Genomic DNA, 12,211 nt, shown 5'->3' on the forward strand with positions numbered 1-12,211 from the left:
GTAACAAAAACTTTTTAAATTTTCATACTTTTCAATATAGTAATTTAACTTCTAGGAATTCTTAAGGAAAAATTGAAAAATCAAAGTATTCAATAGGAAATTGATTATGATATGGTATATCCACACTATCACTAAAAAAATGTTATAGGTTATTATTACACATGTTGCTGGAGAGGCTGTGGAGAAAAGGAAACCCTCCTACACTGTTGGTGGCAATGTAATTTGGTGCAACCACTATGGAAAACAGTATGGAGATTCCTTAAAAAACTAAAAATAAAGTTACCATATGATCCAGCAATCCCACTCCTGGACATATATCCAGAGAAAACCCAATTCGAAAAGATACGTGCACCTTAATGTTCATAGCAGGACTATTTACAATAGCTGAGGCATGGAAACAACCTAAATGTCCACTGACAGATGACTAGATAAAGAAGTTGTGGTATATTGACACAATAGAATACTATTCAGCCATAAAAAGAATAAAATAATGTCACTTGCTGCAACATGGATGGACCTAGAGATTATCATACAAAGTGAAGTGACACAAAGAAAGACAAATATATAACATCACTTACATATGGAATCTAAAAAAATGACACAAATGAACTAATTTACAAAACATAAACAGACTCAGAGGCATAGAAAACAAATTTATGGCTACCAAAGAAGAAAGGCAGGGAGGGATAAATTAGGAGTTTGGAATTAGCAGATATAAACCACTATACACAAAATAAACAATGAGGTCCTACTGCATAGCATAGAGAACTATATTCAGCATCTTGTAATAACCTATATTGAAAAAGAATATATGTATAAGTAAATCACTAGGCTTTACAGATGAAACTAAAATCAACACTGTAAATCAACTATACTTCGACAAAAAATAATAATTTTATTACGACATGAGAAAGGGACACAAGGAAAAGAAGTATAAAAAATAGCACTAATTAGCATAATTACCCCAAGGTGATTGGATTACCATTAAGGACAATGCTATAGCTTCAAAAGTGCCCTCCAAAAAGATAGAAGTCATTACACTATTGGATTGCCAGTAAAATAGATAGGCAAGATAGACCATATGATAACTGTCAAGATGGAGGTGGGTCAATCTTCATAAATAATATAAATATGTGAAAAACAGACAGCATTGCACTGTATATTTTTAGCAGGATATAGCAGCAGTCTTAAAGGCCCTGTTACTTTTTAAAGCCATTGTCATCCTGGCTATAAAACACTTTACCATAAAAATTAAGTCCAATTGAATTGCTACGCAGAATGCCAAAGGAATTTGATATTTTCTGAAAATCACAGAGCACTAAGAACAAAAAGATTGCTAGGATACTATAGTCGGGCAATGTTCTAATGTGTGAAATGGATGGATCATTCAACTTTCTCAGACTCTGACCCTCTCCACATTTAACTGGTAAACATCACAATATCTTATGTGGCATAGCATATACAGTATAATGATGGAAAATGCCTGATCTTCCGAAAGGATGAATACCAGAAACCAAAAACTAGTAGCCTCATACTGGTTTCTAAAACAAAGTTCTCAACAAACTATTAAACCGGTAGATGTGAAAATGATAAGATCAAATCTTCCAGCCACCAGAGTATGTTTAGCCACTGAAAACCCAGGCTGGAAAAGAGCCAGCATCATCCATTGCAAAGAGGACTTGGAAGCAGCATGTCACCAGTTTCCACCGACCTTCCAGGTGGCTCCCTGGAGCTAGATGGTTTCTATACACATTCCCTCCCCATCCTGTAAGCCACAATATCCCTGACGCCTTTCTTTCCCATTCCTAGACCAGGCTTTCTATTTCACTGGTGCTCACCCTAGCTTGGTGCAAATAAGCAGCTGTGCTGAGAATATGTGGACTCCCTCCAGAAGTCACATGGTCAAGTGTTCCACAAAATAACGGGGGGCAGGCCAGGCATCTCCAGCTCTCGAATTTGAGAGGAAGAGTGATGAATCAAACTGAAGGTGTCAAAATGTGGTTTGTTTCTACAAGAAGATTGTTTCCATCAGCAGGAATCATTCATAAATAGTCTAGAGAGATACAGGCATGGACTCAGCACCCAGGGTGCCTTTTCCCAGATAAAGCACCAGGATACTTTCTAAGAAATGCTTGTAAGTGGAAGCCTTCTAGACAGACACACTAGAGAACTAAGTCACCCTGATTTTTGGCAGCCTTGTCTAAGTTATTCCACCTTAGATAGGTTTGGTTAGCCCTTCCTGGAACTGGTCTTCTGCCTGCTGCCTTGTTCCAGATATTTCCTAGGCCAGCTGGCAGAACACTGCACTGGCCTTTTTACGAACTAGATAAAGCCCTTAGCAGAGCCAGTCAATTATATCATTCATTGTATTTTTCAGGTCTGGGTTCTGCTGTATTAGAAAGATTGGACATATCAGCTAGCACTCACTCTCATAGAAGCAACAGGGTAAGGAGCCATTCCTTAAATCTCAATTCACCTCTGAGATGTTTCAATAAAATGAGCAATCAATTTAACCACCTACAGTTCTTTCCAGGTTTAGGATCTGCATAGGGTTACAAAGGAAGCAGAAATCACAATAAGTCCTGCTCCTCAGATTCATAAGATTTCCACATGCTCCTTTAGACAGGTAATAAGAGAGTTCCAGTATCTATGGAAACTCCAACTTTAAAACTCAGTAGTGTCCTAGTCCCTCTGTCTTACTTAAAAAGAAAGATTATCTTCTGGCATCATTAGGTATTATCTCTCCCACCATAACCCACCCACCAACAAGCTCATATACAAGTACATGTGATATATCTGGCTATACACTATCCCCAACAACAGGACACTTCATTGTAACTATCAGGTTGACACTAAATATATATGAAAATTGACTAAAAGCTAGGTCATAAAGCTAGCCAATTTGAAATCACTATGTGAAATAATAATGGTATCATGAAGAATACATCATTTAACCCCAATACACTTCAGTTATTAAAAAACGTAACTTAAGGGAAAAATACTTAAAAATTTTAAATATATTTTGGAACAACCTATCAATCATAAAAGAAGTGTAGATTATGAACTCTTAAGAAAATAGTTAGAAAAAAATATTAACAAAAATACCAAGATGATTATATAAATATTATGTGCCAAAATGGCAGAACAGTTAAAGAGGTTCCAAAAGGTTTAGTCTTAAATGCTTATGTGAAAAAAGAAAAGCTCAACTTAATGAAGTGATCATCCAACCATAAGGAATTAGGAAAAAACACAACAAAATAAACTCAAGAAGATGAGAGAAAATAATAAAAATAAAAGCAGAAGTTAATGAAAGAGAAAAATAAACAAATAAGAAGAGGATCGAGAGAGGTCAGAAAAATAATAAAACATACAAATCTCTGGAGAGAATAATTAAGGGAAAAAAGAGAGAGGCATTACATTTTTTAAAATCAAGAATAAAAAGGGGGCAAAGCTATAGTTGCTACATAGATTAAACAGACAAGATGCTATGAACAAGTCTGGACCTAAACTTGAAAACTTAGATGAAATATACAGATATATACAGCTTAACAAAAACCAAGTCTTTTTTAAAAATAGAGAACATGAAAAGTCCTCTAAGCTTTAAAGAAATTAAATCAGTCATTTAAAATAATCCCATTAAAGACACACACAAACACACACACACACACTGGATCCAGAAAGATTTGTAGGAAATTCTACCAAACATGTGAGCATTGGGAAACTCTAATCTTATGCAAACTATTCCACATAATGGGAAAAAATCTTTGTGATATTTCAAAACCAGATAAAGATATTATTAAAAACATTAAAAACATAGGCCAGTCTCACTTATGAATGAATGTAGATGCAAAAACTCTAAAAATAAATATTTTTATAAAATAAATCAGATAGTATATAAAAAGATAAGTTAGTATGACCAAGTTGGTGTTTCGTGGGAATCCTAGATTGGTTTATCATGAGAAGATCAATTAAAGTAAATCATCATATTAACATGTTAAGGTGAAAATAACTGTATCTTAATAGAGGCAGAAAAAATTGGATAAAATTTCACATCTATCTGTGATGTAAAGAAATAATAGCAACAACCTCCTTAGCAAACTGGGAACAGAAGACACCTTCTTAGCTCAATAAAGGACATTTCAAAAAACCCACAGAAACCTCATATCTAACAATGAAACTTTTAACAGCATCTTCTGTAAGAGCAGGTTCAATATAAGGATGCCTGTTTTCATCAGTCTTATACTACATTGTTCTGGAGGTCCTTGCATAGTAAATCAAGAGAAAGAAATAAAAGGTAAAGGACTGGAAAAAAGAAATAAAAACCTTCATTATTTTATAGATGATATGATTGCTTATATCAAAAATTTTTAAAAAAAAGGTTAACACATAGGGGTTAATAAATATTTTTTGAGAAAAATAAGCAACAAAATAGTTGTAAGGATTAAGTAAAATAATCTATGTTGACTATTTGGCACCTAGTAGCAACTTAGTAAATATTAATTTCCTTTCCCTTAAAATTTACTTTTAGGTATCTATGTCATGTGGGAGAAGGATTTTTAAAAAGTAAAAATTTAAATTAATAAAAAAGATATTAGATTCAAAATTAATATGCAAAGTAAACTGCATTTCTAGATACCCACAATTGACTAAAAATGTAAATTTCTTTAAAGAGGTTATTTAAAATAGTGATAAACATTTTAAATACTCATGATAAAATAAAAAATGTGTAAGTCTTCTGAAGAGAAAATTAATAAACTTTATTAAAGAAACATTAAAGAAGATCTAATAAATAGGGAGATCTATCATATTATTGGGTGGGAAGACTGACTATCATAAAGCATATCATAATTCTCTCCAAACTGATCTAAAACATCAGTACAATTCAAATACAGATCCTATCAGAGTGTGCATATGCATGTGAAACTCGACAAGCCAAGTATAAAATTTACATGAAAGGTTAAGGGCCAACAAAAGCCAAGACACCCCTTAACAACAAAATGTGGGATGCTAGTGTGAGATACTCCCTACTAGATATCCAGACTACTATAAGCTATGGAAATTAAGTTGGTGTGATACTAGTGCAGGCATAGACTAATAGACCAAAGGAAGAATAGAGAGCCTAGTAACAAATCTATGCCAATATGGAAAATGGGTTTATGACAAAGCAGATATTATAGATCATGAGAGAAAAATGAACTATTAAATAAATGACACTAGGGCAACTGTTTATCCAAATAGAAAAAAAAAAATCAAGTTGCATCCCTATTCCAACAGAAAAATGAATTGCATTAGATTAAATACTTCCTATGAAACACTAAATTATAAAATTTTCTTAAGCTCTTATTTCTTAAACAAGAAGCAAATGCAAAATTTAACAAGAAGATTACTAAATTAAATTGCATTAAAATTAAGAACTTAAGTTCACCATTAAGAATGAAATACAAAAAATAGAGAAGAAGATATTTGAAATATACATAACCAGTAAGGGGGTTGGTGTTTGGAAAATACACACGTACACATAAAGAATTCCTACAAATCAGTAAGAAAAAGGCACACTCATATGTACTGGACAAGTTTTTCATAGAACTGACATGGACAAGTATTCCATAAAAAAGGAAATACGAATAACAGAAACATATGAAAAGATGATTGAGGGAGTATTCACAGGGTTCACCACGGGGCATGTGCATGGCTTGCTGGCCACTGTCACTGGCCTCTTCTTTTCCTGGCTGGGAGGCAAATGAGAGCCCTGAACCAGGTGGCTATGAGTAGAATGAACTTAGTAAGGAGGGCCAGACTTTGTTCTCTGATGGCAGTGGTTGTGCTGGCCCAATACATATTCACCTTGAAGAGGAAGACCCAAAGAGGAAGATCAAGATCTTTGAGATGAATAATGGATAGCTAAGAAATGACTAATTGAGTCCACCGTCTTTATAAAAATGATGCCAAAATTGCAGAAACATTTGGTTCACATCAAGAACCCCACGAGGTTAGAAGAAATTATCTATGGTCTTGTCAAAGGAGGAGCTGTCATACTTCAGATAATAATATACTTTGATATGACATTAAGTAAATACAAAGGAAAAAGATGCTCAACATGTCATTATATCATAAACAATTGTAAACTAGTTACAGATAAATGTCAAAAAAAGATATTTAACTAAAGGAAAGGTATTATTCTTTTAAAGTTGATCTTGTTCTTACCAGAGATGACAAGTTCCTTTATATGGTAGAATAGTATACTAAGTCACATAATCTGCTTGTTGAACAACCTTAATCAAAAGCTAAGCTTAAAGAAATTATGAAAGAATCTGATGACATGTTCAAGGAAGGATATGAGAATTTATTTGATAAGCTCCAAAAGCACAAAATCCTTGTGTTCATATTTTTACAATGTATAGGTGATATACCATGAGAGGTTTTCTGTCAAGCTAGTGTTATCATCCAAATGTCAAAGTAGGGTCCAAATAATGGATTTTTATGAAAATGGGGCTTTTAAAGGACATAAAGGGGAATAAATACACATACTTAACAAAAAGCGAATATTTCAATCTACTAAAAGACAATAGCAACATAATTCTGTTGGGAGACTCTCAAGGAGACTTGAGAACAGCAGATGGAGTAGCCAATGTTGAATACATTCAGAAAACTTGGTATCTAAGTGATAGAATGGGTGAACTTTTAGAAAAAAGTACATGGGCTCTTCTGATACTGTTTTAATACAATTTAGTACTCATTGGAGAGAGTCAACACTATCTTACAGGAGATTTTATAAACAAGTATCTTTTAGGAACACCTACTATCACTATGTTAATGGGAACACTGTGACAAAACCACTAAATTAAAACTTTACTCCATGGAGTTACTGGTACTAAAGCAGACTGTTTATTCAGAGAACTACATACCTCAATTTGTTCACTTTTCTTGTTCTTTTACTCTGTTGACATTACCATGTATTACAGATGATAAACTAAACAGAATTGCCTCCCTTCTCTACAGTTCTCTCCACATGGTTCTGTCCAAATAATGTTTACGACTTTGATACTACTGATATGTAATTTTAAGTTAATAATCTAATCAAGAAATATAGGTTGATAATAATGAGCAGTCAGAACTTTTTAAAACTACGTCATTTCTCCAAAGAAGTATTAGCCTCTAGCCAGATACGAGCTATTTTCACATGCAAAAAATTTTTTTCAAAAGTGGCAGAACCCAACACTTAAATCCACATGGCAATAGTTCTCCAGTTTTTCCATAATACTTTCTATGACAGATGTCACTGTCAAGGTACCAAAGCACTTAATTCCCCTTTTGAACTACTCTCTTACAGTTTCACACCTGCCCAGTATCCTCTTCTCTTAAAAAAAAGACTATTTCAAGCATTATCCCCTTAAATGCTACAATTGGCTGAACCTGCCTTGGACTCCCTTGAGCATAAGTTTCTCATAAGACCCATATTTATCACCACCAAAAACTTCAGATGATCACATAAAAATGATTACCCCACATAAGAACTTTTTGCTTTCTTTTGAAAAAAATGTTGAAGAAACAGTATAACTATTAACCTCTTTTTCTGTTTCTATAGGGGTCCGAGTGATGAGCATGCTTTATTGTGTGAGCAAAGAGGACAATGGGTAGATGTGGGAGTTTTCTTATACAGGCTCAGCTGGTTTCACCTATCACATAAATATGCAGTAATTGTAATGATACATATAATTAAATAAGATCCATACTAGTCATATATTTTATCTGTTTTACATTATAAAAGATCTAACACAGAAATTTCTATAAATACAATTTTAAAGGGTAAATGGCTAATCAAAATTAATAAACTTGTATGCATACTGGAGGATATTAAAGTACAGGTAATAAGTTCTATATAATGCGCTTTCCACTCTCTCCACAATCGGCCTGAGTATGTGATTTTGCTAAGTAATATTCAGAATGGTAAAAATGATTTTAAAATCCTTAAGGTATGTAAGATATTCTGCTATGAAGTCTCTAAAATTATTATTATGTTACATAGAATTTTTTAGAAAACAACAGTTAGGGGCAAGAGGGCTGTAACCAAATAAGACATAGCTTCTTGCTGCAAAACTATTCTGTATCAACCTCATACTAAGCCACTAGAGTAACTAGGGGTAAAACAAATCCTAACAATTCACCAACACTGAACTCCAGAGCTTCCAAACAGTCGTAACACCCATCTCCATTTTGTCATTCAGGATACCAAGAATATATACCCAAAACACCAATGACAGGAGACTCTAAGTCCTTTAATGGCTCGGCTCTTGTCAACTGGGAAGAACACCATCGAAACTGCATGGTAGGTATTTCACATACACAGGAACTGAGGCAATGAGCTGTTAAGCAATGCACCCAAGGCCATGACAATAAGCCTGGATAGTAATAGAGGACTGCTTGATTTTTCCAAATCCACATTGTGTACTCAGATTTTATACAGCACATTCTTTGAAACTTAATTAGAAAAACTTGAATTGACTTTGGTCCAGATCCACAGCAGCTAGCAAAGACTTACAGTTGGAATAAAAAATTTCTTTGTTGTTTTTTGTCTTATGCTTCTAAATTTAGTCTCGATGGAGGTCTATGGCCCTTAATAATTCATCACAATTGATTCCAATTGTGGACCATAGAGTGAAGAGAAATCGGCCTGATCTCCTTGACCCATCATCTCCGACTATCCACCCAAGGGCATCCTTAGCATTTGACACCATCTTTTCAGACTGGCCTCTTACATAAAATAGGAACATGATAGCTTGTAAATTTCCTAGCCACAAATTCCTTAAATTCAACTAAGATAAAAGCAGATGAGAAATATTTCTGATAATCCATATTTTTGCAAATAACTGATTTAGAGGTATACTTGCTACCATGATGATGTGAGATAATACAATCTCCTTAAAGCCACCATGAGAAGGAATTACCACAATTAAAATAATCTTCCATGGGTTGATCATGTAAAAATCAATACATCAATACAAGGTTTCTTAATAAATTTCCAAGGAAAGGAAAGTGCTTTTGATGGCTCATGACAGAAAGCCTAAGCTCTATTCCTGTCTCCTCCAGCAGTCCACTCAGGTCTCAGGACATGGCACCTGGATCACTGTTTGGTACAGCAGAAGCTTTGTCTAGGTGTAGGGGTGGGTGTCACGTGCTGTTCATGAGGTCAAAAGGTGGAAGAGGGTGGTGAACAGAGGTAACATTTGAAAAGAAGGCCACATCAGAAAGCTGAGAAGAGCATGTAAAAAGCAGACAATCAGACGAGCAATCAAGAGAGGAACAATCTAGGTACACTGTTTCAAAGAAGACTGGGAAGTTCACAGCATTTCGTGGGAGGCATAGAATGGGGGAAAGCAACTCCTGAAACAATTTCCTGTGATGAGGGGATACTGGCCCCCTTGGGTTTAGATGGTGAGAAACCCATTTAAGATGCTGTAGAGAAAGATTTTATAGGTTTTTTTCCCTTTTACAATATAAAGATGAATTATAAGCCTTTAGACATAGATTCTAACCAATGTTGTCATCAAGACAATTTCCGGTTGTGGTTCATAAAATGTGGCCTTATATTCTTACAATCATACCTGGCTGATGTTAGTTACTCAGTGTGCATTTATGAAGTGGAGTTTCAGTAATGCCATGCTTTTGGATAGGAACCAATGCTATTTTCCATACAGACAGTATCTGTCATGGGCAGATGATTTACACTGATGCCTTATAAACAGCATGAATTCTTTAGGAAATTTTTCCACTGGTCCCCCTCTTCATACTAAATGCAAGATATTAGCCAAATTCTGCAGTGCTAAGTGTATATATATCCATCCAGAAAAGACAAGTCAGGACTCTACAGTCACTAAACTTGACTTAAAGAGAGAGAAGCAACACCATCTGGCTTTGCAGCAGCAGGCAGTTCATGACTTTGACTTTCAACCCTGGTCTTCTAAGCCATCAGACAAGCATACAGTAGACAGTGTCCTACCAGTTACTCCATCACCACATTTGCTAAGTTAGCCTTAAAAAAGAAGTACTAATTGAGGCTTGCAATATGTTTAAATTATGAAGGAATTGAGGTAATTATGGAACTAAGTGATTCTTTAGATAGTAATAATGATAGCTATTTTTTACCAAGTCTCCCGTGGACCCAGTATCTGGGCCAGGTGTTTTACATTCATACAATATTCACAACAGTCATGCACAGTGAGTGTGACTGGCTCCATTATACATACAAGGAACCCAAGGCGAAAAAGTAACTAACTGACATAATGTAAGTAATTTACCAATAACTGAGCTATAGTGCTAATAACTCAGAGGTGCCTAAATCTAAAGCTTGGGCTCTTTTTAACATAGCATGCTACTTTGAAGAATTAGCCATTTGGGCCCAGGGCCACTGCCCATGTTGTTGTTAAATGCAGCGCCAAAACTATAAAGAGATCTGTCAGTGGTAATAAACAGTAGTTTATGTTCAACCTAATGTACTAGAACAGTCAGAAGATAACACTGTTTGTCATTTTTCTTGTTGGCCAGTTCAACACCAAGGTTGTATTATTTCCTAGTCTATAATTAACTATATTAGCAAACGTTGACTTCTGCAGAAGGAAAATACAGAAGAAACCAAATATGCCCTGCCTCCCCAAAAGCTTGAATTGTTGCTTTATGAAGAGTAGGCACATTATGAGTTGCAAATATCTTTTCTCAGGTGCAGCCCATTTCATAGAAATGATGAAATGACCAAAGAAAGTGAAGCTAGAATTCTGATTTTACTTTATTTTCCAAAAACAGAAAGTTGATAGGTAAGTACAATGTATGGTTTCCTGATACATTCCCTTGAGTTAAACCTCTCATGATTATGGTCATGTAGGAAGTTCTTAGAAAGTGCAAAAGATGCTGCATGTGATGCCAGAAGTCCTGAATTCCATATCCCAGCTCTGCTACTGTTGAGCTCCAAAATACTGAGCTGTTTAACTTTTCTAAGCCTCACTTTCTAAATGGGGAAAATGATTCCTACCTATCACAGTGGTAAGGATGAGCTGAGATAGTATAGGCAGAAGCATTTTATAAATCATAAAGTGCCACACAAATATACTACCACATTCAGAATACAGAACAGGAATCAGACTAGAAGCATCAGGAACTCTCCAGTTCCCAAATTCTGTCCCCACAAGGCTTGACTTACCTCTTGTCTTGTGTTCTGTGAGATTTCCCTAGTTGTTATTTCCGGGATGTCATCCCTCACCCCACTTATTATTTTTGATTGTTGCAGTGGGTGTCTGTCCCCAGCAATCAAACCAATCCATGACTAAAGCAACAAATGCCCCCAAAGGACTTCCCCTCTAGCAAACAGCAAAGAGTTGTTGGACCAATAATTCACTGTTACGGCTATAACTCCGATGCCCTACTTATAGTTTACCTACAGTTTCCAAAAAGTTTCACAGCATATTATCCTAGACTACATCCTAGAAGAAACGAGGATAATTTGCTTGCTTATATATTCCAGAGCTCCAGATCTTTTCTCAGAAACAAGTGTATACCTCTTACTCTGCAATGGATACAGGCAATTATAAGATCTGCAGAGAACAACTCTAGCTCTAACTTAAAAATTATCACTATCTCTAAATTATCATGGGAAATCTGTTAACAGTTTCCTCCAGTTAAATCTCAATTATGCAAATAGATTTTCTCGGTAGGTTTTGGTACTGAGTTGTGATGTTTTTCAAACCTTTCATCTTTAAAGGAATTATCCGTGTTGTATACTTACCACCCAGTTTCCAGAAATATCAACTGTGTAGTCCATGTCAATTTTCTCTCACAACTTTAGTAAAGAGCATTGTGAAATGACATTGAATAGCTCATTACTCACTGTTTACACCGCAACAGAGACAGCAGTCTGTGGTTCTTAAGAACACAAATTGTAGCCTCAACCAATCTGGGCTCAAGTCTGGGCTCTCCAATTTATTAGCAGTGTGATCTTGGAGAAGTTACTTAACCTCTCTGTACCTCTTTCTTCAACCATACAATGGATTGATAATAGACCTACCTTATAAAATTGTGTGAAATTAATGAGGTACTGTATGTCAAATGCTTAAGACAATGCCTGGCACACAGTAAGCATCTTATAAATGTTAGATCTTACTACTGTTATTACTTTGCCTTCACAGGCATTAATGGGTTATACTGCATGCAGTGAAATTTCCTG

The 12,211-nt window shown here is 35.2% G+C and overlaps 1 protein-coding gene and 1 pseudogene across 1 annotated transcript in view; one reads left to right on the plus strand and one right to left on the minus strand.

Annotated features, from left to right (window-relative positions):
- PDE11A (phosphodiesterase 11A) overlaps window positions 1-12,211 on the minus strand; it is a 327,689-nt gene that overhangs the window by 297,031 nt on the left and 18,447 nt on the right. The gene's annotated exons all lie outside the window — the stretch shown is intronic.
- Window positions 5,925-6,775, plus strand: LOC105072876 (cytosolic 5'-nucleotidase 3A pseudogene; annotated as a pseudogene).

Source organism: Camelus bactrianus, chromosome 5 (assembly GCF_048773025.1).
Source record: "Camelus bactrianus isolate YW-2024 breed Bactrian camel chromosome 5, ASM4877302v1, whole genome shotgun sequence".
NCBI lineage: Eukaryota > Metazoa > Chordata > Mammalia > Artiodactyla > Camelidae > Camelus > Camelus bactrianus.